The following is a 25,181-nucleotide window of genomic DNA, read 5'->3' on the forward strand; positions in this document are numbered from 1 at the left end:
ACAGGATGAGCTGATAAGAGGCAGGAGAAACTGGTGTCCCTGTGTGTGAGAGTTGTGTGTGTGAGATATTTTCTGGGATTAGTCTGATCTCATCTCCTGAATGGACTCCCTGTGAATCCTATCTATCACTAGACCACCTGCATCTTTGGTCTTTAAAAACTAAAATCACTTTCTGATGCTTTTTTTAAATTTAGGATGGCCAACTTCAGCCTTCTTGTCCTAAGGGAATAGTTTGCATCATGGGGAAAAACTATTTATTAAAGCATATACAACTAAATGTTTAAAACCTCCCACAAACATGTAAATAAAACCATCAATACTGATAAATAAAATCTAAAAAAAACACTGACATATCAGAATAGCTTTTATCACATTAAAGTTTCAAAAGCAAAATAACTAGTCAGAGGAAAGGGCTGAAGTGAAACGAGTCAACTGCTAAAGCCAGTTCTCGTTACATTAAAAGATTTGTTCGGGAAGTCTCTGGCATGTTTTGCATTTGTTTTGGGCATCATGAATCTGTCAACCGTAAGTAGTTTCAGCAAGTACTAATGAGGACCATAAGTGCCATAGGAACTTAATGAAGCATAGACAGGTAGAGACACTTTAGTCTGTTGTCTTCATCATAAATGGAAACTATTTACCATTTGCTGTGATTTATATCCGTGCATTGAGAATCTCGAGCAAAGCAATTTGCAATCTGTTATCTGTGATTAAAAAGAGTTTCCAAAAAGAAACGTCAAATTAAGTTTGTAGTCATGTATGTAGAAAACAGCAGAAACTTCTAAATTAAATGATTTGAGAAAATGTAATAGAAATATACCCTAAAATAAGAAGCACACATTGTTGTTTAAAAAACGGCAATTCATAAATAATACAGACAACAGAATCTTATTACCGCTAGCTGCAGCAATTTGAGAACAATTAACTATTATTTTGTGTTTCTCTTCTAACAGATGAGTATAATGTAAACATGTCGAGCCTCGTAGGGCTGCTTTGACAGGAGCTTCATTATCGCTATAACACATTCTGAATGCAGCAGGTTTGACTATCGGAACCAATCTGGTTTCCGTTTGCAGTCGGCCAAGAATTGACAATCATCACCCACTCAAAATGTGAAGATTAGTAGCTAACAGACAGGCATTGAAAAGAGGTTTGAAAGGAGATTCATTGATAAATCCTGTTTCACAATTTGATTTAATAAAACAGTGAGAAAAAAGAAACATATTAAAACATACATTTGCAGCGATGTACATGTAAGTCCATTTTAAGATCGTACCTGGAAACTTCACACAAATTCTAAACTCTGAGAGAAAAAGTATCGACCCTAGATAAAATACATTTAGGTCATCTGGCAGCTGCTTCGAGGTAAAACCATCCAGTTCGATTATATTATTACCCCGATCGTGGAAACCTTTCATGCAAATCCTTTCATTTGAGCTTATTACTGCTGAATTTGGACTGAATCTTGTTCCTATACCTAAAGGTTTGAATTACCAGGTCTTCTTTGATGCAGCTGCTTTGGTCTTTGTGCCCAAAATTGTCTTGTTTTTAATTTGTTTCGAAACGTGCATTTCTATTCAGATCAAAGACTGCTTGTTTAGCGGTTGTCATACAGGCATTAATGGAGCCTTTTCATTGGATGAGTTTTCAAAGATGGAGCAGTCTGTACAGTAGCAGCCCTGCAGGACATCTTGACTGTTTTTTAGCAGAAGAGCAGATTTGTCTTTGGAGCCAAACTTATAAAGATACTACCTTGGAATAGTACCACTTCCTTTTATAGTGATACTAATCGCTCGAGATTTCCTAATTTCATTGTTTAAGTAAAACTTTTCTACAGTAAGGTTAGGGGCTAGCGAATGAAAGGATGAGTGGGATAGTGTTAAGATGGCATGAATAGAGGGATTTATTTTGGTGAGATTGTGAGAAAAGTCAGGATAAAGCTTAGAAATGAAGGCGAGAAGAAGTATTTGGATCATAAAAGCACATAGAAATAGATATGGTGAGCACTGAGGATCCAGATTAATGGATGAGAAATAAGATGGACGGTTTGGGAGATCTGAGATCTGAATTCAGCGCTGCAGGAGGGATGGAGTTATCACAGATATTAGTACGAAAGCTATGGATAAGTGAATTTGCAAGTAGTTATGTAAAACATGTATGAGACCCGAAGTTCAAGTCAGATACAGGTTGGTGAATATTCATATATGTTACAATAGGAAAGACAGTCCAGGGAATTGTGATACTGAAACAGATTGTAACTTTGGAAGATATCCAGGTATTAGGAATCTGCAAGTTTCATATTAGTTTCAGATAAAGTTAAGGGTAATTCTTAAACAACGTGCACATTTAAGCAAAACATTACTTTCATCCAATAATAAGTATTACTAAAAATAATAGTGAATACACACATGAACTGCCTGTATGCCTCCACCAATGTAATTGCTTCTTCATTTCATCCTAAAACACATTTGTGGGAAATTGTTGTAATTAGCATAAGAGTGCTTAAGTTATGGCCCACAGCATGTTTTGTGCAGACACAGTGACCTTGTCCTATGAACCTTAAATTAAATCAGGTTAAACTTGAGTCCAAGTGGATATTTGAGCTAAATGTGGGGAAGATTCCTCAAGCATTGCTGAGATAGCATTGACCTGCCCAAAGGCGTAAAAATGAGATATTACTCATAAAGTAATCATGTTACTGTAGTTAAATGTGAGTGAGCCGCTCATTTGACTTTCTTTTCATTTATTTTGCATTAGTCTGAAAGGTGAGTTTATTGTCAAATATCTTTAACTAAATATTATAAGTGAGTGTCCTGCTCCACTTCCTGCCCTGTCATAGTAACGGGCTGAAAGACGGGCCAAAGGAGATAAAACATCAGTGAGTTTAAGAGATGCTGGATGGTGTATTTTGTCACTGTTTAAAAGAGTCTTTGGGCTGAGCTGTCACTGAACTCTTTGCCAGGAAGTGAATAAGCATATTTCCCAGAATGTTGTAATATCCTTTAAACCGAAAGACCTCATCTAGTCCTTCCAGCTGTTTCTCCCTCACTCTTCCTCCACTACGTAATTTCCTACTTCATCCTTCAATCCGTGTCCCAATACTTTTGTCTATATAGTGTATGTCAGGGCTTCTCAAACTCTGGACCAAGGTCCGGATCCGGACCGAACTGCAAATCAATCCGGACTGAACCCCGTGTCCCATTATAAAAAAATTAAAAAAAATTATGATTCTGATAAATTAATGTACATCATCATGTACGCGCGTCTTGTGTCTGACGCGTTGTGAGAATGAACGTGCATATATATTTACTTGACACGCATAGCAGACCGCAAGTTAACCGCAAGTTTACCTTGACATACTGTATGTATGTATTGAATGTGTGTGTGTATACAGGGGCGCCGTTTACCGACAGGCAAGGCAGGCAAGTGCTTGGACCAGAAGGGGGCCCCCAAAGAAGGTAGATTAAGAAGGTCCACAGCAACGACAACATGAAACACCCTTTAATTTACTGCAACGACATGTCGGGAAACTCCATGCATAGAGCGCCAATAAACTGCTTCTTAATTTCAGTTTCGTTTCTCCACTCGGGGGGGGGGACTTTAGTGGCGTTGATCCGGACCAGTGACCTTGTATAAAGTTCACAACTGGACCTTTAATAAAAAAGTTTGAGTACCCCTGGTGTATGTGTACATACAGTTTCGTGTGAATGTCGAATTCCTCTAGCTGGTGATCTCCTGTTTTTTTAAATTTAGAATCTGACTTTGCTTTTGAGGATAATCGAAGTTATCAATACTTTATTTAATGTCCTTTTTAAAAAATCAATACACCTCCTGGGTCAACAGGTTAACTCACTCATTCAGTGAATCGTTAATTGATTCATTTGCTCGGTCACTCGTGTTATTCAGTTTTGTATTCAGTTGGTCAGGGTTAAACGGTCAGTAAACACCACACGGACTCAGCTGTGTTTACTTCTTCTCCCTGCTGAATTCTGCTGTTGCCTGATTAACATTTATCACACTGAGTGCTGCTATTTTATATGGATTACATTTCCTTAACTCCATTTGCAATCATTTTCGCACAAGCATCATACCAAATCAGCACGCTAATCTGAGCTGACTGCTCTGCAACAGATGGACATCTTAATCTTCCTCATCATCCCCTCCTCCAACAACACTTCCAACATCATGGCGCCTGTGCTGTGTACCAGAGACAGCAGATTGATTCAGACATGCATCTCTGAGAAAAACATAAACACTGAAATTAGCTACTTAATTAAACAGTGCATGCAGCGAAGTGAACACTTGAACCTGTGTTTGGATCGTGTTGTTGCATGACAGATGAGGACAGACAATTACTGTAGCTTCATTAAAACAATAAAAGGGATGCCTCATTAATCAGTGTGGAAGTGATGTCATATTTAAAAAACAATCATAAAGTATTTCAATATCAAAGGCATTCAATATTTTTCTTTTTATGTATCCTTGAATAATTATGTGTTTTCTGGGTCTTTTTCAGCAGATGTTTGATGTCAGGTTGATTGTTAATTGTGATGCTGATTCGCACAAACTGAAACTCTTCACTTGCTCCACTGATTAAGACCAGAGTGCGTCTTCACCTTCTTACTTCAAGAATTAATAATCAACTCCTTGATTTGGCTGATTGCGTATGTTGTACTTACGCAACCTCTCTTGGCTGATTCCTACCTTTAACCTTTATACTCCATCCTGTTAACCTGATTTTTGTCTAAATGTTGGATCTGTGCCTTATTGCTACTGTTGTCATAGATGCAATTATTAATATTTGCACCTTTTCCCATTTTCTTACATACAGACGCTTGTCCACCATTGTGGCAGGTGGAAGTTGCCTTTCCTGTTACCGTTCCTCCCTTCCTCGTCACTATGACGATTCCTTCTAGGCCAATCAAAACAAAGCTCAATGTCTTTGTCATCATTACCGTTGAGTGTTTCTCTCACAGGTAGCTCTTTGTCTTGTCTAAAACAGAATGAGTCACATCAATTATTGGTGAGTGGGTTTTCCCTCTACTGTTTAATTTGTTTTGTAGCCTCTCATTCAGAAGTGCACTCAGATGCTAACATGCTAATAAATGAGTCCATATTCGGCATTTGGGTTTACACACAGTACACACTCACAAGTGTATGCACTGTGCTTGTTAGGAACCTCATTTACATACAGTAATGCATGTTCTAACTTGAACCATAAAGAAGTAGTTGAAAAAAGCTATCGTCTTCATCCAAACACTTTTTTCAGAAGTTAAATAACAATTGTGTAGTAAATTCCAATTTGTATGCTAACCAAACTGTTTCCTGGTGGTAGATTCAAATGTACAAACTGAAATGAGCGCTGTATCAATGTTGTCCTCTAACTCTCATCAAACAAGTAAGCATGTATCCAAAGTGTCAAACAACCCCTTTGAAACTAAACCCTAAAGATTTTTCAAAAGTGTCATCTTTGGGTCTTAACTCAGATTGGTCCTCACTAATTAGCGCACCATCTCCTTGTAAGAAAAAGAAGACACAAAAAGTATCTTTATTGCCAGAACTTCCCGTCCCTAAGCTGACAACGCTGCTGCTAACAGCTCTGTCACCAACTGCATTCAGCTTTCAGTGATTGCTCTCCGAACACTCATTACAAAGACAATTCAAAACAGCACTTTCACTCCACCTCGGTAATTTTCTTAGGAGCACATTTTCTTGGGTAAATGCAAATCCCCATCTCCCATCCAGACAAGGCTCTGAATATACTAACTCCCAAAATGTGTCTGTATTGGAAAATATATTGTTGAAATGTGAAAACTCAATTTTTCCACCTCAGAAAAGTGTCCTCAGAGTGACATTAGTTTGATATGACTGTCTGAGAAGAAAATGAAGTCTCATAAGCAGCAATAACATAATCAGGCAGCAATGTGAGGCTGGGAAACAGCTGTTGTGTCGGTGTTGCAAAGCAGACTCTGGTTGATAATGAGATTTTCTGCCAACCCGGGGGGGGAGGCTTTTGTCCTTCAGATTAAAGGGAAATCATGAGCATCTATTTCATGGCTCAGTGGAAGACAAAGACACTGATATGATTGAACCAATTTCCCTGTAGTTATCATGATGCATTTGGAGTATTTCATTCGAGGACTTGTTACAGTATATCTGTTCTTTGCAGAATCAGTGTCTGATGCTTCTTTCATAATTATGTTACCATTACCTCTGTGAAGCTTTGCTCTGCAGAGACTCGAAAAAACAATCTCAGAGCTGCCTGGAATAAACTACACTGGCCATGTTCATGGTATTGAAAACACATACTCCATGAACAATGATAATAGATGTATACATTGATTTTGGTTGAGGTCTTTTCAGGAGACTAGGAACAGTACCAACCCTACAGCATATAAACATTGTGAGATTGTCCTATAAGGAACTCAAATTACTTGAGGTTTTCCAACCCATAACTTTTAGAATCAATAAAGTCTGTTGCAATGAACTAATGCTTTCTCCTGTCTTGAAACCTTTAACTGCAGATAAAAACAAAGACAGCGGTGAGCTCCATCAGCACGTCTCTGTGCCCCAGTGGTGTCTGCCCTTAAAGGAATATCCCACAGAGGGTTCTCTGCGTGGTAGAGACATAAACATGTATGGACCTAAATACACTGACACTCTGCTGTAAATATTTCAGCAGTTTACTTCCCTGGGTTAGTCCCATAATGGACCCTACATACAGACGTACGTGTGTGCGTGCGTGTGTGTGTGTGTGTGTGTGTGTGTGTGTGTGTGTGTGTGGTGTGTGTGTGTGGTGTGTGTGTGTGTGTGTGTGTGTGTGTGTGTGTGTGTGTGTGTGTGTGTGTGTGTGTGTGTGTGTGTGTGTGTGTGTGTGTGTGTGTGTGTGGTGTGTGTGTGTGTGTGTGTGTGTGTGTGTGTGTGTGTGTGTGTGTGTGTGTGTGTGTGTGTGTGTGTGTGTACAGGAGTTATTCTCATTCCCAGTGGGGCTTCTACAGGAATTAGTAAACGTTTGTTGCAAATTATTATTAAGTGGGTCAGCTAGCACATAGCCAATCGAGATTTAGAGTGCTTGAAGTAATAGTCAAGATCAAATGTGTAAACAGCCAAAAGTAATGGATAGGTGGATATGGTCTCCCTCCTGTGTTCCTCGTACCATAACAGTTGGTTCTCAGTTTGATGTCTTGATGTTTTCCTTCTGTACTTTGTATTGCCTCAATTATTGTCAGTTTAGTTTTTAGGAAACAGCTTGCCTTTGTCCGTTTGGTGTCCTGGCAATTGGGTCCTTATTGAACTGAAACACAACATGAATAAAATCTAGTTCATTATAAATTAAACTGAACACATTTGAACATTTGATACACGATGGGTGGTGTCCTTGAAATTGTACTTGAACTCCTGCAGGATACATCACTTCAGGGGAACCATAGTACGTGGGTGAGAGATGGAAAATCATGCGCACATGAAAATGAATGAACTGCTTACAAAAACTTGCCTCTTCATTTTCTTGTATAATATGTGTGTGCGTGTGTGTGTATGCGTGTGTGTGTATGCGTGTGTGTGTATGTGTGTGTGTGCGTGCGTGCGTGTGTGTGCGCACGTGCGCAGACACAGGGTTGTGCTGGTGAGTCATGCCTGGAGATCATGCTGTGAGGACTGACGGATTTAATTTGTAAAGAGAAAAGTGAGATACCACAGTGTGAGGCAATACCTCTCAGCACGCCTCGCTCCCTTTACACAGGATGAGCAAAGTGAAAAGCAGAAGCCTTTCAAAAGAGTGATCTGCAGTTGAGTGTCTGTGTGTGAGAGAGAGAGTCAGCGAGATGTGAGTAGAATGATTGGTTTATATGAGTATGAGGCTCCAATATGTGACTCTGAGTTATGACCTGTAAATAGTACACACTGTTCTTGTTCCAAATTAAATGACCTCAAAACACAGATTCTGAAAATGTAGCAACTCAATATATTGATGTTAAAAAAAAAACACATTGAGCAGAGAACATAGAAACCACCCCCAAAAAATGTAGGGGAATTGTACCAGTTGGGGCAATATATATATATATATATTTAATTAACAGTATATATTGCAAAGGTTGAGCTCCTTTATTGTAGGAGACTTAAAATGTCAGAGAAATAAAGAGAATAACAAAACCCACATTTTGTGTAACCTCTCCATGCATGCAATTACTGTCTTAAAAAGATAAAAATACATATTTCTAATTCAATTTCAATTTATTTTGGTCTACTTGAAATCCAGGAGAAGAAGAAGAGGACTCACTACCAATGTGAGGACACAGGTGACCAAACAATATAAAATATAAAAACATTTCAGTTATACATCAAACAAATATTGGTTTATGTTTATATCAACATTGTTTCCAGCACTTCCTCACCTTTTTTTGCAGAACTCATGTTTTGTACTAGTTCTGGTGTTGCTGAGGTTTAGTAAATGTCAGCAAAAAGGGCACATATGCATTGTTAAAATACACTAGTTTGTTGTGCTATTTATGTGAAAGGAGAAATGCTTCACAAGGCATGATAAATGCAAAGACATTTGCCAGATAATGTCATGATTGTTACCTCGACTTGATGCCTACCAACAAAAGGAATATTGACCTTTACCTCAGTTGAAATGTTGCCCATTATGAGACGACACAGAGGGAATAATGGTTATGTATATATATATATATATATTATATATATAATACAGAACCACAACACTGATCTTTGTGCTGGGATGCATTTCCTTCCTCCTTCAATGTCCTAACTGCAGTGCACACAAAGGATGGGAAAAGGTTGTTTTTGTTTGTCTGTTGGTGAGGCAACAGTGACAAAAAAGAAGATGTTTGTCCTTATGTCTGAAGTGTAAAATACTCTTCAATAGTGAAAGAGGTAGACATGTTGCCTAGAAACAGCATTGTGTCCTAACAGACATGGTGTCTTATCACCTGAGTCAACAGATGGTGATTTCTTTTTCTACCTCTGGATAGAAAATAAAAGCAGCATCTAGTGGGAGGGTGAGGGACTTTGAAAGTGAATCTGCAGAGTCTTGTAAAGACACAAGTTATGAAATAGGCGGTAGTGTTATTACCATATACACAGGAGTTATAGCAATATCATGCTTAACGGCGAGGGATGCGATTGTATGTGATTGCATATGGATCAAGGAAGACTGACTGGGCTGGCTTCCTTTTTGACTGTGTAGTTGAATACTGGTGTGTGTGTGTGTGTGTGTGTGTGTGTGTGTGTGTGTGTGTGTGTGTGTGTGTGTGTGTGTGTGTGTGTGTGTGTGTGTGTGTGTGTGTGTGTGTGTGTGTGTGTGTGTGTGTGTGTGTGTGTGTGTGTGTGTGTGTGTGTGTGTGCGCGCGCGTGTGTGTGTGTGTGTGTGTGTGTGTGTGTGTGTGTGTGTGTGTGTGTGTGTGTGTGTGTGTGTGTGTGTGTGTGTGTGTGTGTGTGTGTGTGGTTATATCCATGTGCGTGTGTCTGAGCACCCCCCCTCATTCTAACCAGATGGCATGTTTCCTAATCATGATTGTGTCACTTGTCACACACATCATTAATAAAACCCATAACAAACAAAGCTATTGGGACTTGTGGGGTTGAAGGAAAATCAACCACAAGTGGCAAATGTCTGCTTCCAATTAGAAGTAAAGAGTGCATAGTGTTATCACTTATAAGACTGGTCACCCAGAGTGGAATCATTTCATACATATAGAGGATTTGTATTCTTATATGTCTTTGACAGCATTTAAGCCAGTAAGAATAAAAATTACTGTATGTCCCTGAAATGAGAACCAGTGTGGATGCTTCCTGAAAAAATACTGGTTGTATTATAGTGGAAGCATTTTAATCTCTGTAGCAGAGTCCGCATAGCCTCGAGATCAGATTTGCATATTATGATTTAGAGATATTTTAGTTCAACTTGATACAAGGATGTCTAAATGTAAGCTTGAGTCAATCCACTGCAGGGGCAGGGATTGCATTTATTTGCATTCAGAAGCATCACTTCTGTTTTGTTCCTTTTACAACTCAACGTAATCCTTTTCTTTCCTCTTTAGGTGCAAGTAATATGCAGCTCAGCGGTGGAATATGAATAGATTTAAATAGTTTCATTTAATCTCAATCTTTTGTCACATAGATCCCAGATAAATGTGTTTATCTCCTGTAAACATATCTATTCACTCTATGACTTTATTCATAGCAGTATGATAGATGTGTTCCCTCACAGTGGAGGTAGTGCTGAATATTTTATCAGTGTGTGTGTGTGTGTGTGTGTGTGTGTGTGTGTTTGTGTGTGTGTATGTTGTACCACCACGAAGCGAATGGTAATCACATGTTCACTCTCAGATAGTGTGGCCTCTCTCCGCTCCTTTCCTTTATTACCATGACTTGATGGGACAGACTCAGACCGGCTTTACAATGACTGAAAAGCTTAAATCAGCAGGGAGCAATGGTTTGAATAGCTTCGTGTGTGCAGCTGTGTGTAAATATGCAGAAAGCATGTGGGTATTTGTGTTGTATTTTCTCGCAAGAATGCCCTGAAGCTCAGATTGGAAAGATGAAAGACTGTTATTCCTAAGGGTTTCCTTATACTAGAAAAATAGACCAAATACACCTTAGGCTTTTTGGCTTCAAGGAGATATGTCACAGTGGTACACTATACTAGTGGATAAGTCACTGCTGTCAGAACGACTTTGTTTCGTTTTTTCGTATAAACGTTGAAAAGAGGATCATTAACGTTTTTGTTATTTGGGTTTTATGTTTAAAGGATTAATTGGAAACTTGGGGAATTTTTACATTTTGTTGTCTCTTGCTTCTTTCAGTCTTTAGGTTGTTGCCTGCTGGCTGTAAAGTTTTATATTTAATCCACAGGAAAGGGGTATCAATCTTCTAATATAACTCTCAAGGAAGAAAGCTGAAAGGATCCGACGTCTACATCAATAAGCGCCTGACCAACTCTTGGCAAGTGAATTAGGGGATTTCATGAAATGTTAAACTATTATTTTAATCAAAAATAACTTGCTGGAAAATGTAATGCTATTTTGTTTCACTTCATTATTCCTCACGACAAAGTGTTGATGTTAGCTCTTTTCTGTCAGGGTAGGATAATTATTTTACCAAAATCCCTTTTCAGTAGCCATTGAAACTTCCCATGCCACAGATCACAAGAAAACAATTACTCTTAATGTTTTAAACATCAACAGATAGAGTTGCTCCTATAATAAAGCAGCTTTAAACAGGCCGTAGAGTTTTGTTAATTTCCTGCACACTTATTGCTGTTTTTCAGGCAATTTCCCTATCAAAATGTATTCTGGGTCTGACTCAGAAATATGATCTGGCCTTTCCAAATCCAGCTATGAAACCTAGTATTGACTCAGTTGAAATTCCAAAGCAGAGAAAAAAGTGAAACTGAGACCCCGTCCACACGGAGACGAAACGGGTGTTATCCGCTTTAGGTCTTTATCGTATGGACGGTTCGTCCACACAAGGCCGTAACGGAACCGCGGAAATGGAGCCCGATCCGACAGCCCTGTGATAACGGCTCCCAAGGTGGGTAGATCTGCGGACGAAACGCTCTGGGGGGCCAAACGGCTCCGTGTGTACGCCCTATACGATCATTTCCTGATAACGATGATGCCATAGCCCCGCCTCTCCCCACCTCTCCTTCTCACCCCCGCGTCACCCGCGTCATTGCTGATGTGTTTCGCCAACAGCAACAACAATGGCGGATCACAGGGTTGCTTTCATGCTCCAGACGCTACTGACCATGATACAGATGTTAGTTCAAAAATCTACAGCTCCTCTACCACAACCATCAGCAACAAGTGGACATGGAGAACTACATGAACTACATGTTGCTAAATCCACCGCGGAGAATAACCAGAAGGGCAACCAGGCAACCATGGCAACCATGCTCGGGGGGGGGGGGGATCTTCTTCGCTGCTTTTGGTGTATTTTGTGGCGGAGGTACAGCGCCACTTACAGGCCCGGCATATGTACTACAGCATCTCCAGCGGGTCGAGCGGTCTCGTGTGGACGGACACGTTTCTTGATCCGATTCCGTGTGGACAGAAGACTTTTTTTATATCGACATCGGTTCGTTTTCATTTTCGTCTCCATGTGGACGGGGTCTGAATCTGACTGAAACCACTGGAAGGATTTATGAAAAAAAGTGCCCGTGAGTTACTGACATTTGGACTCCTTTGGACTCCATCTATGATACCATCTATGGATGAGTTTTGTGACATTGGTCCACTTTGTCTGAGTAAAATATTGCAACCCTGAGGCCTTTAATAACTCATTCAGACAATTGAGAGATGGAGGTGTTACACTCACAGTTAGTTGGGTCTTCTTGTGCTGACCTATCAGACCTAGGCTTGTGGAAAGACATAAAGATGTGATGGCTGACTCCCTCTAGTTCCAATCACAATATTTGTATGCTGCCTGGAAAGAAGCAATTGAAATAACGACAGGCAGCAAAGCACCAGATGCACTATAACACACGCACGCACACACACACACACACACACACACACACACACACACACACACACACACACACACACACACACACACACACACACGCACACACACACACACACACACACACACACACACACACACACACACACACACACTCATGTACTGCAGGCACTCAATTCAGTCACAAATACATTAAAGAGAACTTACAGTATAGAACATGAGACCATTGCAAAACATAATACATTTTATTCACATAATGATGATTTAATGCAACATGGGAATCAGCAGTCAGCGGTAGTTGTAAAGGAGTAAGATGTAAAATGTAGGTTATGGGAATTCACTGAGTTCATGTTGCTAAATAGTTAATAATACCTCTGGTGATACTGATCTGTTAAACCACATTATCTTCACATTATGTGCCCAAAATTGTGTATTAGAATGTACATTTTCCTGCTTCTGATTTCTTGTGAATGAAGTAACAGTAGATGTAGTGATTTTGCACAAGTCTACCTATTTTTCACCACAACATTAATGTAATATCTGGGAAGGATTTATGAAAAAAAATCCCGAGAGTCGAGGGTGCAAATATGGCTGTTTGTTCATTAAAATCATGGCATTGCTCTATTTATAACTTTATTTAGCTGAATGAGTATATTAATATCAGATTATAAAATCATGTTTTGTTGTTATTAAAATAAGGATAGGAATGTCAATATATCTAAAATGTACAGTCCAAACCATCTTTGCCTGTAATTATAGTGATCAAATCATATCAAACTTTATTTATATAGCACTTGTCATACACAAAAGTAACTCAAAGTGCTTCACAAACCAAACACATAGACAATGTACAACACACACATTAAAACCATAACATTTGTCTTCATGGTTTCATGGAGTCTTTGGTGTGCTGATAGCAGTTCAAATACTTGACTTCTTGCTGGTCCCACAGCAGACTGAGGGAAGCTCTGCGCGCGCCTCTCTCTCTCTTCCTCTCCTTCTGCCTTGCCATTGGTCCACACTGCTCGTCTGCTGGGAGGGAGGAAGGAAGATCACCGAGTTTGAGATGCGTTTGGAACGCGAAGTCTTTCAACCTGCCTGAACACAAGCACCTCGATACTGGAAGGAAGTGCATGGTGAAACGGATTACAACTGAAACCAACAAGAAGCAGTTTAATCAACGCGCGAGCTTTGTTTGTCTTAATCTCTGAGAAAAGTGGACAGGGCAACATTATGTGAATAACAACATCCGACTCAGGATTACCCTGCTTGTTCGGGGCAGTTGTGGAGTAATCACACTCCAACAGAGGATGGCAGGAAAACCCGCTGACACGGAATAAAATATTTGTTGGATGTTGTGACAGCTGCTCTATTCCGGCCAAAAACAACGAGCAGGTGGCATCGGGATTCCCTTTGTCTGCACGTGTGGATGAGCTGTGGAGAAGGTAACCCAGAAAGCTTTTCTCTTTAGGTTGTCGAAAATAGATCTGAGATATTCTGTTTGCCATACGATCTAGTGTTTTAATTCTAACTGTAGTAATGAAGAAAGGGAATTAAAATAGGATTTTGGAGAAGTGGATAATGTTGGCTTTGTTTATCTCCTGTCATGTTAAATGCACCCTTACCCCCTAGCCTTTAACCCCAGGCTTTCCTTTTTTATTTTATTGATAAGTATATCTGTATCCTATCAACAGTGTGAACCCTTTACATGACCATAACCATGAATAATGCAGTTCATTTTAAGATTATTGTCATTACTTTTTTTCTGGGTAAGTTATATAACACATCATCGTTTAGTTTAAATTGATGTTGTTACAGGATATACTTATGCTGGGCTCTACAGGAAATAACAGTACACCTGCTAATCAGCAGAGCCATTGCTTTGACATGTTGGGGTCATATTTCCATCAGCAGTGTCCTATTGTTCTTAATGTCATCCACAACTGCCTGAATACTTTGCAGGAAAGTGCTCATTAGTCCCAGGGGGAAACCCTCTGGCAATGTGGATGCTGGCTGATAGTCATGTGTTGACCTGCCTTGAAGTGCATAGTGTCTGCTAAAGAGTGTGCATCTATCAGACACCAACATATATTTTCTTGTTGTCTATTTTTAACCTTTGAACAGTTTAATAAATTAACTGATTTATCCGAGTACATTCCTACTTTTATTGATTTCTAATCGTGCAGAGAACAGCAGCTTTCTGTCTTTTTCGGTCCTGACTGACAGTGACAGTTCCAGATCTAATGGCGGACTTTGTACACAGATCTGCCTGTGTATGCTGAAACAGTCCTTTTGTCATCCTATAATTAGTTGTTTTTCTCCTTTAAAAAAAAAAAATCATCATTAACTGAAATGCAGATTTGGTACAATTGGAATTTCTCACAGGTCTGAAAGACACTGTGGGGACTCCCATTGGTGACAGATCCAAACCAGTGGGGTATCCTGTTTTGTGAAAGAAACTGTGAACAACAAAACAAATCAATCTGCTGCTGGGCTATCATGTTTCCTTTTTCCAGACCGTCAGCTCTCTCTGTTTATGTCATTTCTGTCTCTTTCTCAACTTAAGCCTACACTTCATGTTTAAATGTAGCAACCAATTTATCCTGAGCAGGGCTCTTAGTAAGGAGGCATCCGTATTATAGTCCTGCAGAACATGAGCAATTACAGCTCTTATACTGTCAAGATGGACTTTTACTATTTACAAATATAGAATTTGTGTTATTAAGGGGCGGAAATTGGTTACAGTGACCCACTTTGAGAATATAATTGAGCAGTCGACACATGATGCGGGAGCTGTGATTGCAATACACATGTGTGTGGTGTTTATCCCGGTTACCCACTGGGATATGCATGCACATTAAACCTTTTGGATATTCATTACAGTAATGGTACATTCAGTAATTTAGCACTCGACATGCATGCCAACAAATTAGCCTGCTACGAATCGAGTACTGTACATACACACAGTTAGTGGACACATGGTATACTCGCAACACATCATTGGTATTCTGCAGTTATCCTACTGTATATCTAAAAGAAAGCAGCCTTTTATGCACTGATGAAAACCTGCTGGTGCCTCTTCCTGACATGTTTTACTCATTTATTGATTATTTTAAAAAGAATGGGCCTGTCCACTCACTTTTCTGTAGTTTTATTGTTTAGATCTTGAGAGAGCCACAGCAGGAATAACTCCAGAATGATTTCACCCAGAGTAAGTCAGTGCACACAGTAACCCCAGAGGTAAGCGTCTGGGCACAACAATCCAGTTCCTACTGGAACTAGCTGACCTATTCCTGTCATGAATCACGCTTTACAAAGTAGACGGACTGACAGCAGCAGTCAGTTAACCCCCCAAAGTCAGACTACACCTTAAGATCCCTTTTTGTAGATTTAAGTCTGAGAAAGTCAACTGGACTGATCAATATCTGAACAATTGTTGAGTGCTTATGTGACTCAAGGGATCAGTGAAACTACCGAAACCTTGTGAACTATTTACTGTAGGTGTTACTTTTGCAACCAGATGGCCTATTTCTCTTTTTACTATTATTTTAAAATAAAATAAAGGAGGAACTGTGTTTGGACTGCCCAGTGCCCAGGGGGCTAACACCAATACTTTTGTACATGAGATAGTCATCTCTGTGCAAATTAAAAACCATGTTTCACATTGCTGTTTTCTGTGTGTGCTGCCCCCACCCAGCCCCTGCCTATCACTCAGCCAATCTGTCATCCTGTCATTTTAATTGCAATATGGATTATTTTAACATGCAACTCGATGGTGGTTCCGGCCAGGCTCAATTCTGCTCTCGTAGGGGATACAATTAAACGCAGGTCATTTTCTTAGGTCCTTGAATATTACACTGTGTGCTATTTGATTGATTTGTTTTTTTAGGTAAATTAGGAGTAGTTAGAGCCAATTTAGTTTTTTCTAGAGTGACGCTATCACTATATTTGTCCTGGCTTTTTCTTTGTTTTAGCAGATCCCCTAGACAGAAGATGCATCTGTTAAATATCCCTCAATCAAAGGGTTGTTTGAAAAATCTAATGAAAACAGGCAAACGTGGGGCATGCCAACAACCAATTCCCCCTGTATTTGGGAGTTTCAGGGTGAAGATATAGGACCTTTTTACGTGTACACAAATCTGCCTGTTTCATAACTCTGATATGCCGGCTGCTGGCGTACATCTGCTGTATTTATTTAATTATGTTAGTTACCGTTTATACTTATATACTATAGGCCCCTGGAGAGTTTCTTCTCATGTGTGCATGATGTAAGTAAATGTCTTCTGCATACATTGTGATTAATGTGTAAGCTGTTGATGCATACTGATGATATACATGCCCGGAGGTACTGCTTGTTAGGATCAGTAGGAGTTAACCCTTTTCTCTCTCTATGTTTACATTTTTGCTCAGCTAAATATTGCTAGCTGACTTTGTGCCGATTGAAGTCAATAAAAAGAATACGGCAAGGGTAAAAGCAAAGTAAATGTAGATATAATGGGTAGGAAACTATAATTGGTAGGACGGTGCATAAAAACAAGAGTATAAATAAAAAGGGAATTGATAAAATCAATAAAGTTATACAAACATGGTATCACTGCTAATGTTATTGTTATTATTCCCTAATCTATTTAGCTCTAGTCAGAATGTCACAAATGTCTTCACCATAAAAATCAAATGGAATTCTAAAAGGAACGTTGTATTACAATCCCTCTTTTAGCCACTTATTTTGTGTTTCAGACTGACTGATTTGTTGTTTTTATGGTAGTTAATAATGACTCATTGTTGAAATGGTGCAACAGGATTGGGTTAGATTGACCTTTTGGCCTATAAAATATAATCACAACAAGTTTATGTCATTCCAGTTATGAAATTCCAGAAAAAAACGGACCTTCATTGTTCCTCGTCTTGTAACGTCCATTTATACATCTCCGAGTCCATCAATGTATTATCTCCACTGGGCAGTTTTGAGTGGGTTTTTACTTGTATGGTTGATAGAGACATGGTACCATAATGCCCACAGCTCTAATAGGTTAGGCCAAATGTGGTTAAAGGTACATACACAGGAGAAGAAAAGACTGCTATGTGAGCAGATGCGAGTATGAGACTACATTTGAAAAATAATTGTAGACTAAGAGGTTGTCGACTATAATTACAACAATGACAGTCTGAACACATTTCATTTTAATTGTGTTCTTTTTGTCTATAAACAAAGAGGATATAATTGTTCCACTTTACTATAAACCTCTCAATTAAACATCTGCATACTTTTAAATTCACTTTTATATATAATTAGAACTGGGAAGATATTATTTTCATAATCCATGATTATTGGTTTGAAGCCACATGCAGTGCAAATGTGTTCTGAGGCATTTTTCGTCAAGTGCAACCTGAAGGTTACAGCTGCTATAGGAATACAAAATATCTCAACTCTTCTGGGGGCTTGACTGCAAATCCTGTGACAGGAAATTACCAGTCAGCCACAGGTCTTTGAGTAACGCATTCAAATTGTTTCCTAACCTAGCATCAACTCCAGAGTAGTTTGAGATACAGCCTAACGGCCCGTCCACACGGCGGCGTGCGTTGAAGCTTCAACGCTTCTGCTCATTCACTTTGAATGGGGTGACGTCACACTTTGCCGAACTGCATTGTGGGAGCGTCGCTTCGCTTTGCTCGCGTTGCTCGCTTCAAAAGTTGAGCAATGTTCAACTTTTGAAGCATCGACGGAAGCATCAGCCAATCAAATCATATGCCAGTACAAGCTCTAGCCAATCAAACCGCGTGCTTGTGTGTCCGGGGCGGGAGATTCATGTGATTGGTTGTTGGTCGAGCTTCAGACACGCCCGCCGGCAAGCTTCAACGCACGCCGCCACGTGGACGCTGCGTTACGGTTAGATCTAGCATTTTAAAGGACTTTGTGTCCATGTTGGCGTAAAGGTTCAAAACACGTCACAAGTGGGTGTCATACAGTATACACTGTGGCTGTCTTAGGCTAGATCTGGGATGTGCTGGATCTCAATTCATGTTCTATAAATTATATATTTATATACTTTGGGAGAAACTTGACAAGATTTGGCTTACTGAAGCAGGCCATGCTCAACTCCACTATACCCCTCATCCATTCAATGACCAAAAAGTGGAAAAAATAAAGACTTTCTAAAAGTATTCTAGGAAATGTGTCACGACCCATTTAAAAGGCTGCAGCTGTGAGATGCCTGCTTTTTTGTGTTTCCTCAATGCTGCTTTCTAACCCTTATAATGTTTATTTTATTGTAGGTCACAAACTTTGGATGGCCCATGTTAAGCATACAGAAGCCTATGGATTAAATTTAATTTTGCTTTGCTTTTTCAGTCAGTCTCTTTACCCTTCTCTGTTACTGTCCTCAACTCTGACAGTCGGACTTATTATGTGAATATCTTATTATTCAATTATTTAATCAGTGAATACACAAATGGTCGTGCTTTCCCTACTCTCACTCACAGGCTGTGAAAGACTATTATCCTCAGAAAGCCTGAGCTGACAGAGATGAAGAGATGAGCGAGATAATTGAGAGTAATTAACATGCCAAGCAGTCTGCTCATGTCTTCATGTTAAAGAGAAGCAGGAGCTCAAACTGATGAGTTTATTGAGGAGTAGAACTGGGATTGGTTTTCTGTGCAAAACACACTGGTGAGTGAAATAAAGCAGATACAGTTTGGGTGGACACAGATCGTTCACATCAAATATTAAGCACTGGCTTTTTCACATTTTTATTTTTGCTGTATAGTCCATTAGATAGTAAACAAAGCGCTTAAAGATGGAAAACAAGAGAAGAACAAGGATTGCTTTGAAAACATTTTCCTTTTTTATTTTTTAATATGACCCTATGGCATGACCTTTTTATTTGTATTTTATCTGCCCCATACATCTTTGTATGAGGACTGGGTTGTTACATTTTCTCTGTACTATGACCTGCAGTTTGTGTTTGCTTTTTCCAAACAAACAAGTATAATCTTAGGCACAATGATTATAATCTAATGGGCTAATGGGCTTAATGCGTCACCTGGTTCTGGCTTGGCTCGTTACATTTGACCTATCAACAATTTAAACGTTTTCTTTGTTAATTTTAAGAGTCTTAAGTGATTCTTGTTCATTATCAAGAAAAAAACACATATCATTTATGGATTCATGAAGATTTTAGATATCTTAAAACATGTTGTTGGGCTTTAAAAAACAACAACACCAGTTTGAGTTATTATCTCAGGTACAAAAATATAATTCTGTTATATAATGGTCTGTCGCACGCAGGTTTAAGTACACCAGTCTAAAGCCAAGCTCTGTGAGGCTGTAATCTTAGATAAATATTCAAATCAGCTTCTAACCTGCTCACATTAAAAGGAAACATTACATGGTGATGTTTAGCAGGCTGTAATGTTAAACATTTTAGTCTGTTCATTTACTTAACACAAAGCACAGCTGATGTTGATGTGGAATGGCATTAGTTTTGCAGGTAGTTGCCTGTGAACCAATGTTTAAACCTGAAGCCTGGACCTTGTGATAACACCGGAGGTAAATTCAGTAGAATATCATCAGTCAAATTGTTCCTGATGAGATTCCAATGTTTTCTTACAAAATATCATGGCAATACATCCAATATTTTGATCACTGACCGGCTGACCACCCTTATCATAGAGAGCCAAACTGCATGGCATAAAATAATAATGATATCATTCCAGTAAGGTCCTACCAAGTGTGGTGTTACATGTAGTGACTCACAGCCGTGGCTCGCTACCATAGCGAAAAATCATTATTTCATTGTTACACCCGGTGGTTTTCCTGATTTGAAAAGTAAGTCTATAATTATGTTTGTGTCGAGAAGGTCCTCCGTGCATCTAGGCAGGAAGAATCTATTTGACCTGGGAGCCAATCAATATTCTGTTCTCGCTAGATGTGATAACTTGGTAATCAATACTTTAACGTGAATTGCAGCAGATATTGACAGCCTCTAGGTTTACGGTTTATAAGCTTCCAGACTGACAGAGATGCTAGAGGAGCTTGTGTCTGTTGTTATCTGAACTTGTTGAAGGCCAGCCTGACCCTTGGGTGTGAGAGGTTGAAAACGCAGGTCTATGTTTAATTTTGGAATATAATTAAGTTAATATAGGGCAGTGGTTCTCAAACTTTTTCTGTCAGGCCCCCCCTTTGAAGAAAAAAAAAGTCGGGCCCCCCCAACACAAATAGTCACGTAATGGGCCAAGTTAACATTTATTAAAATACATCAATATGAACGTGAGCATTCCTTTCAAAAAAAATCACTTTGCTAAAACAGTGATAATAAAACAATGCTCCATAAGTCTGTGTGCTAAAAAAAAATATATACATAATACAATTGTGCAATCCCTTTGCTAGAACAATAAATTATAATACTTTACCACTTTGCAATCTGTGCAAAAAAATGAAAAGAAAGAAAATGCTGATATTTGGCCAAAAAGTGTGTCTTATCACAGCATTATTGGCTGCAATGAGCCTGTTTTGCACTGCACATTTCTTCAAAACGGGGTTGCAGGCTCAGTGGCGGCACCAGAGATTTATTTTGGGGGTGCTGTGGTGTAGCTTGACGTTTCATAGAGGGTGCTCAAACATTTAGGGTTTCCCATTAATGTACCGGGCGCTACAGTGGAATTTTCTACTGCAACAATCCCCACGCAAATACACAGTGTACCCGCGACTGTTACACTGAAGGCTCGATAATCAGCTCACAGCATATAGGTGTAAGCAGGGGTAAAGTGCTATTTTTATAAGTGGGTGGTGAGTGGACCTCACATAGGGGGTCCGGGGGCATGCTCCCCCGGGAAGATTTGTTTTTTAAATATTGAAGTTAAAAGCATCAATCTGGTGCACTTTGAGAGCAACATGAAGAGATCTATGGATACCTCTCTCAACACCCATTTGAAACAGAACTGTAAACAGATGTACTTTTTCTTTATGGATATTTTACAAATCACTCACCTTTTAAACTTTATTCTTTTTTTACTGTCATATAGTATTTCATACCTGTTTTTCATTTATTCTCTTATTTTTGTATAACTATAATGATCATATAAACGTGTGCCTCGGAAATAATTGTTTACATTAATCGTGACCAAACCGTTTGAGACCCACTGAGATAACTTAGACTAAAGTTAACTATCTAAACACTCAGAGAGTCCTTTAGTTCACTGAGCCTCTCAGTCTGACAGGAGGGGACTCTCCTCCACCTTGTTGTTGAAAAAGCTCCTTATATCCGTTAGCGTTGCTCGCTAGCACCAGAAGCTAACAACAACGATCTCCGGTACCGGTGCGCTCTCTCTCTCGCACACAAAATGGCTCGTTCCACACACACACAGAGCCGAGCTTGAATGAAACACAGAGACCCAGACGTACTTGTACTGTACTGTACTGTATCATATTATTTCGAATCAATAATTTTCCAAATTATGATATATATATATATTTCTTTTTTTTCATAACCATTTTTCCTCCTGGTCTCTCGCGCCCCCCCTGTCATGCCTCTGCGCCCCCCACTTTGAGAAACACTGCTATAGGGTGACAGTATCCTGTTAGTATTTTTGCTGTGTGGTAATCTTTGTGTGAACATTGATTTGTATGGAATTGCCGCTGTGTATGTGCCGTGAATGGAGTCAACGAGGGGATTAACCCATGACAGCTGTCTGGTTATGATTGGGTCAAAAACAAGTTGATCCCATGCACATAATCTCAGATATTAAGTGTGAAAATGGTTTGCAGTAATACTTAGGACCTGACAGGATGTGTAGAGAGAAATTAGGCAGTGCATGCGGGAATCATGCTTAATCAAAAGTAATTTTCATCTTGTCAAGTGTCATAGATCATTTGAATCAAGCAATTAACTTGTATTTGTAGAGGATCTTTCATTCATGTTTGTGAAAATCAAGACGATCTACTAAAAAAATAAAATATCAAATAAAAAGCATTAAAATACAGTTAAAACAATCGTAAAATAAAAGGAATAAAAGCAAAAGGTTGGTCTTTCTACTTCATACTCCTATTTTCTTCATGCCCAATTACAGCCCATGTTCACAAATCTGAAAGTAGATTCTTTAAATTGCGTTTATTCTTGTGAACTGCGCCTTAAATTAGAAAACCTATAGACCAGGAGGCATTCTTCTTTATCTTCTCCAAACAAACACATATCCCTATCCTCGGGAATAATAATCCTAAACTCTCCTGCGTTTGTTAGAATGTAATATCCTTTCCTTAACCCTTCTCCTCCCTTTTTTCCTCTTGTTTTTCTTTTTAAATAATAAACACAGTTGGCATAGAGTCCATGCTCAGTAGATGGCTTATGCTCTCGAGTACATGCACAGCAGGAGGTCATTCCGCCTCACGCTGATTGCTCCCCCTCCATTAGATTGACAACTGCTTGAGGGAGCGAATAAATAAGGGACACTAATCAAGGTTTTTAATTGTCTCATCAAGAACTTATGAGATTTTTTATGACCTAATTTGCCCAAGACTTAGTCAAGTTGCCAGGAAAACATAACATGGCTGTTTTTGTGTGTATGATGTAACAACAAGACTACATTCCAGGTAGAGAGACAAAAAGAGAGGTAGCTTTGTGATCAACAGTTCTCTCTCTCACACATAGAGGTCCCACACTGATGATCTCTGTGAAGAGGAAAGTGGAATACTCAGACAGGCTGGACTGGAGCCAGTAGATAAGATTGGAAGCAGGTTCAGGTCCTCCACATTTTAAGAGGTGATTTCAGAAATGGATCTTAAAGAAAAAGGTACACTGTTAAATAAGGCTTACAAAAAAGTTGTGTGCACATTAGGATCAATAGTGTATTTAATCAAGATAAATCAAGATAAATCCTGTGCTGTCATTGATTGGAGTAAACCTGGGTTGGGTAAACAAATAAGGTGAAACACCAGAGCTGTCGAGCAGTGAATCTATTTCCACTGCTCTTACTCTCACTCTGAGATTACTCTCCTCTACACTATTCTCATGTGGGAGGCTTTCAGAGACTGTAGGCTGCAGAATGATGTGATATAGTTTCACATGTATCGCTCTGCCATAAATCCTCTTCAGTGGACCTTCTTTGCTCTAACACAGTTTGCATGTTCCTGTTTGTGTGTAAAGGGAATGACGTTGGACTCAACACGATGCAAAATGCTATGCTCTGGTTGTTGTGGCCACTTGTGATTGGGTAATTCAGAGTCGCCAGTATACCTGAGGTGCATGGCTTTTAAAGAAAAGGCCAGCAGTGTCCCTATATGCGTCCAAGGATTCCTAATAAAAGCTACATGTAGTTTATTTAAGCCTTCATGATAACACATATAGTAATTTTTATGAACTGACGCTCCTAAATCACCATCCTACGGAGCACACACGGCGGCGTGCGTTGAAGCTTGCCGGCGGGCGTGTCTGACGCTCGTCCAACAACCAATCACATGAATCTCCCGCCCCGGACACACAAGCACGCGGTTTGATTGGCTAGAGCTTGTACTGGCATATGATTCGATTGGCTGACGCTTCTGTCGAAGCTTCAAAAGTAGAACATTGCTTTACTTTTGAAGCGAGCAACGCTTTGCTCCCACAATGCAGTTCGGTGAAGCGTGTCGTCACCCCATTCAAAGTGAATGGGCAGAAGCATTGAAGCTTCAACGCACGCCGCCATGTGTAAACTCCGCTAAGGTTAAAGTGGACCTATTGTGCTATATTGGAAAAAATATATTGTAGGGCCATACCTATACAAAACATGTCTCTGAAGTTTTTTGCTTAAAATACCAAACAGTTCACCCATTGTAGCCATGCCTCATACTGCTCATACCCCTCTTTTGCAGCCCTGTTAGAGAAACGCGGATTTTGGGTCCTTCGCTTGAAAAAAGAAAAAGAGGAGGCGGAGCTAATGCCTGATCAGAATTCTACCGGAGATAAAGTTAAATTCTGCTGTGATAAAACGCCATCCTGTTCTAAACCACATCAAGGATTATTTCTGAAACAGTATGGAGCTCAAATGCTTTTTCTCTTGCAGGTTTATCACAAGGTGAGTTCCTTTTTTTATTTCCTGCATTTTAAAACACATGTGCTCTTCAGTACAGGTTAGCTCTGAGTGTTAGCGAGGCTTGCTAATGTAAACAAAGACGTTACGTTCAAAACACGTCAGGCATTGTTTCTGATGGCAACTTTCTGTGGGTCCGTCGCCGTTTGACGTCAGATCGGCAGCAAATCTGTAACCGCTCGTTGTACCCCCGTTTTTAAAAGATTTGGGTACGGAGGAAAAGAGAAAGGGTTTTATTTTCTGACCCTGCGTGAGTTCCCAGACGCACCGGGGACACTATTTATGTATAAAAGACATCAAAAAGTGCATTTTGCATGATAGGTCCCCTTTTAAAGTGGACCTATCATGCTATATTTAAATGATATATTGTAGGGCCATACCTATATAAGGTATATTTATACGTTTCTGTTTTCAAAATACCAAACAGATCATGCATTTTAGCCATGCCTCATTTCGCTCTATGTGCTGTTTGCTATCTACGGGTCTGATTCTGCTGACCACGCCCCCCTGCAGGAGAGGGGAGACGTGCTCTGATCAGCTGCTGGGCTGTCAGAAGAGTGGGAGAAAAAGAGATCTCCGTCCTCCGTGTTTTATTCAGTCGTTATTCATTTGTTTTAAAGCTCAATAAATAACAAAGA

Source organism: Trematomus bernacchii, unplaced genomic scaffold, assembly GCF_902827165.1.
Source record: "Trematomus bernacchii unplaced genomic scaffold, fTreBer1.1, whole genome shotgun sequence".
Taxonomy (NCBI): domain Eukaryota; kingdom Metazoa; phylum Chordata; class Actinopteri; order Perciformes; family Nototheniidae; genus Trematomus; species Trematomus bernacchii.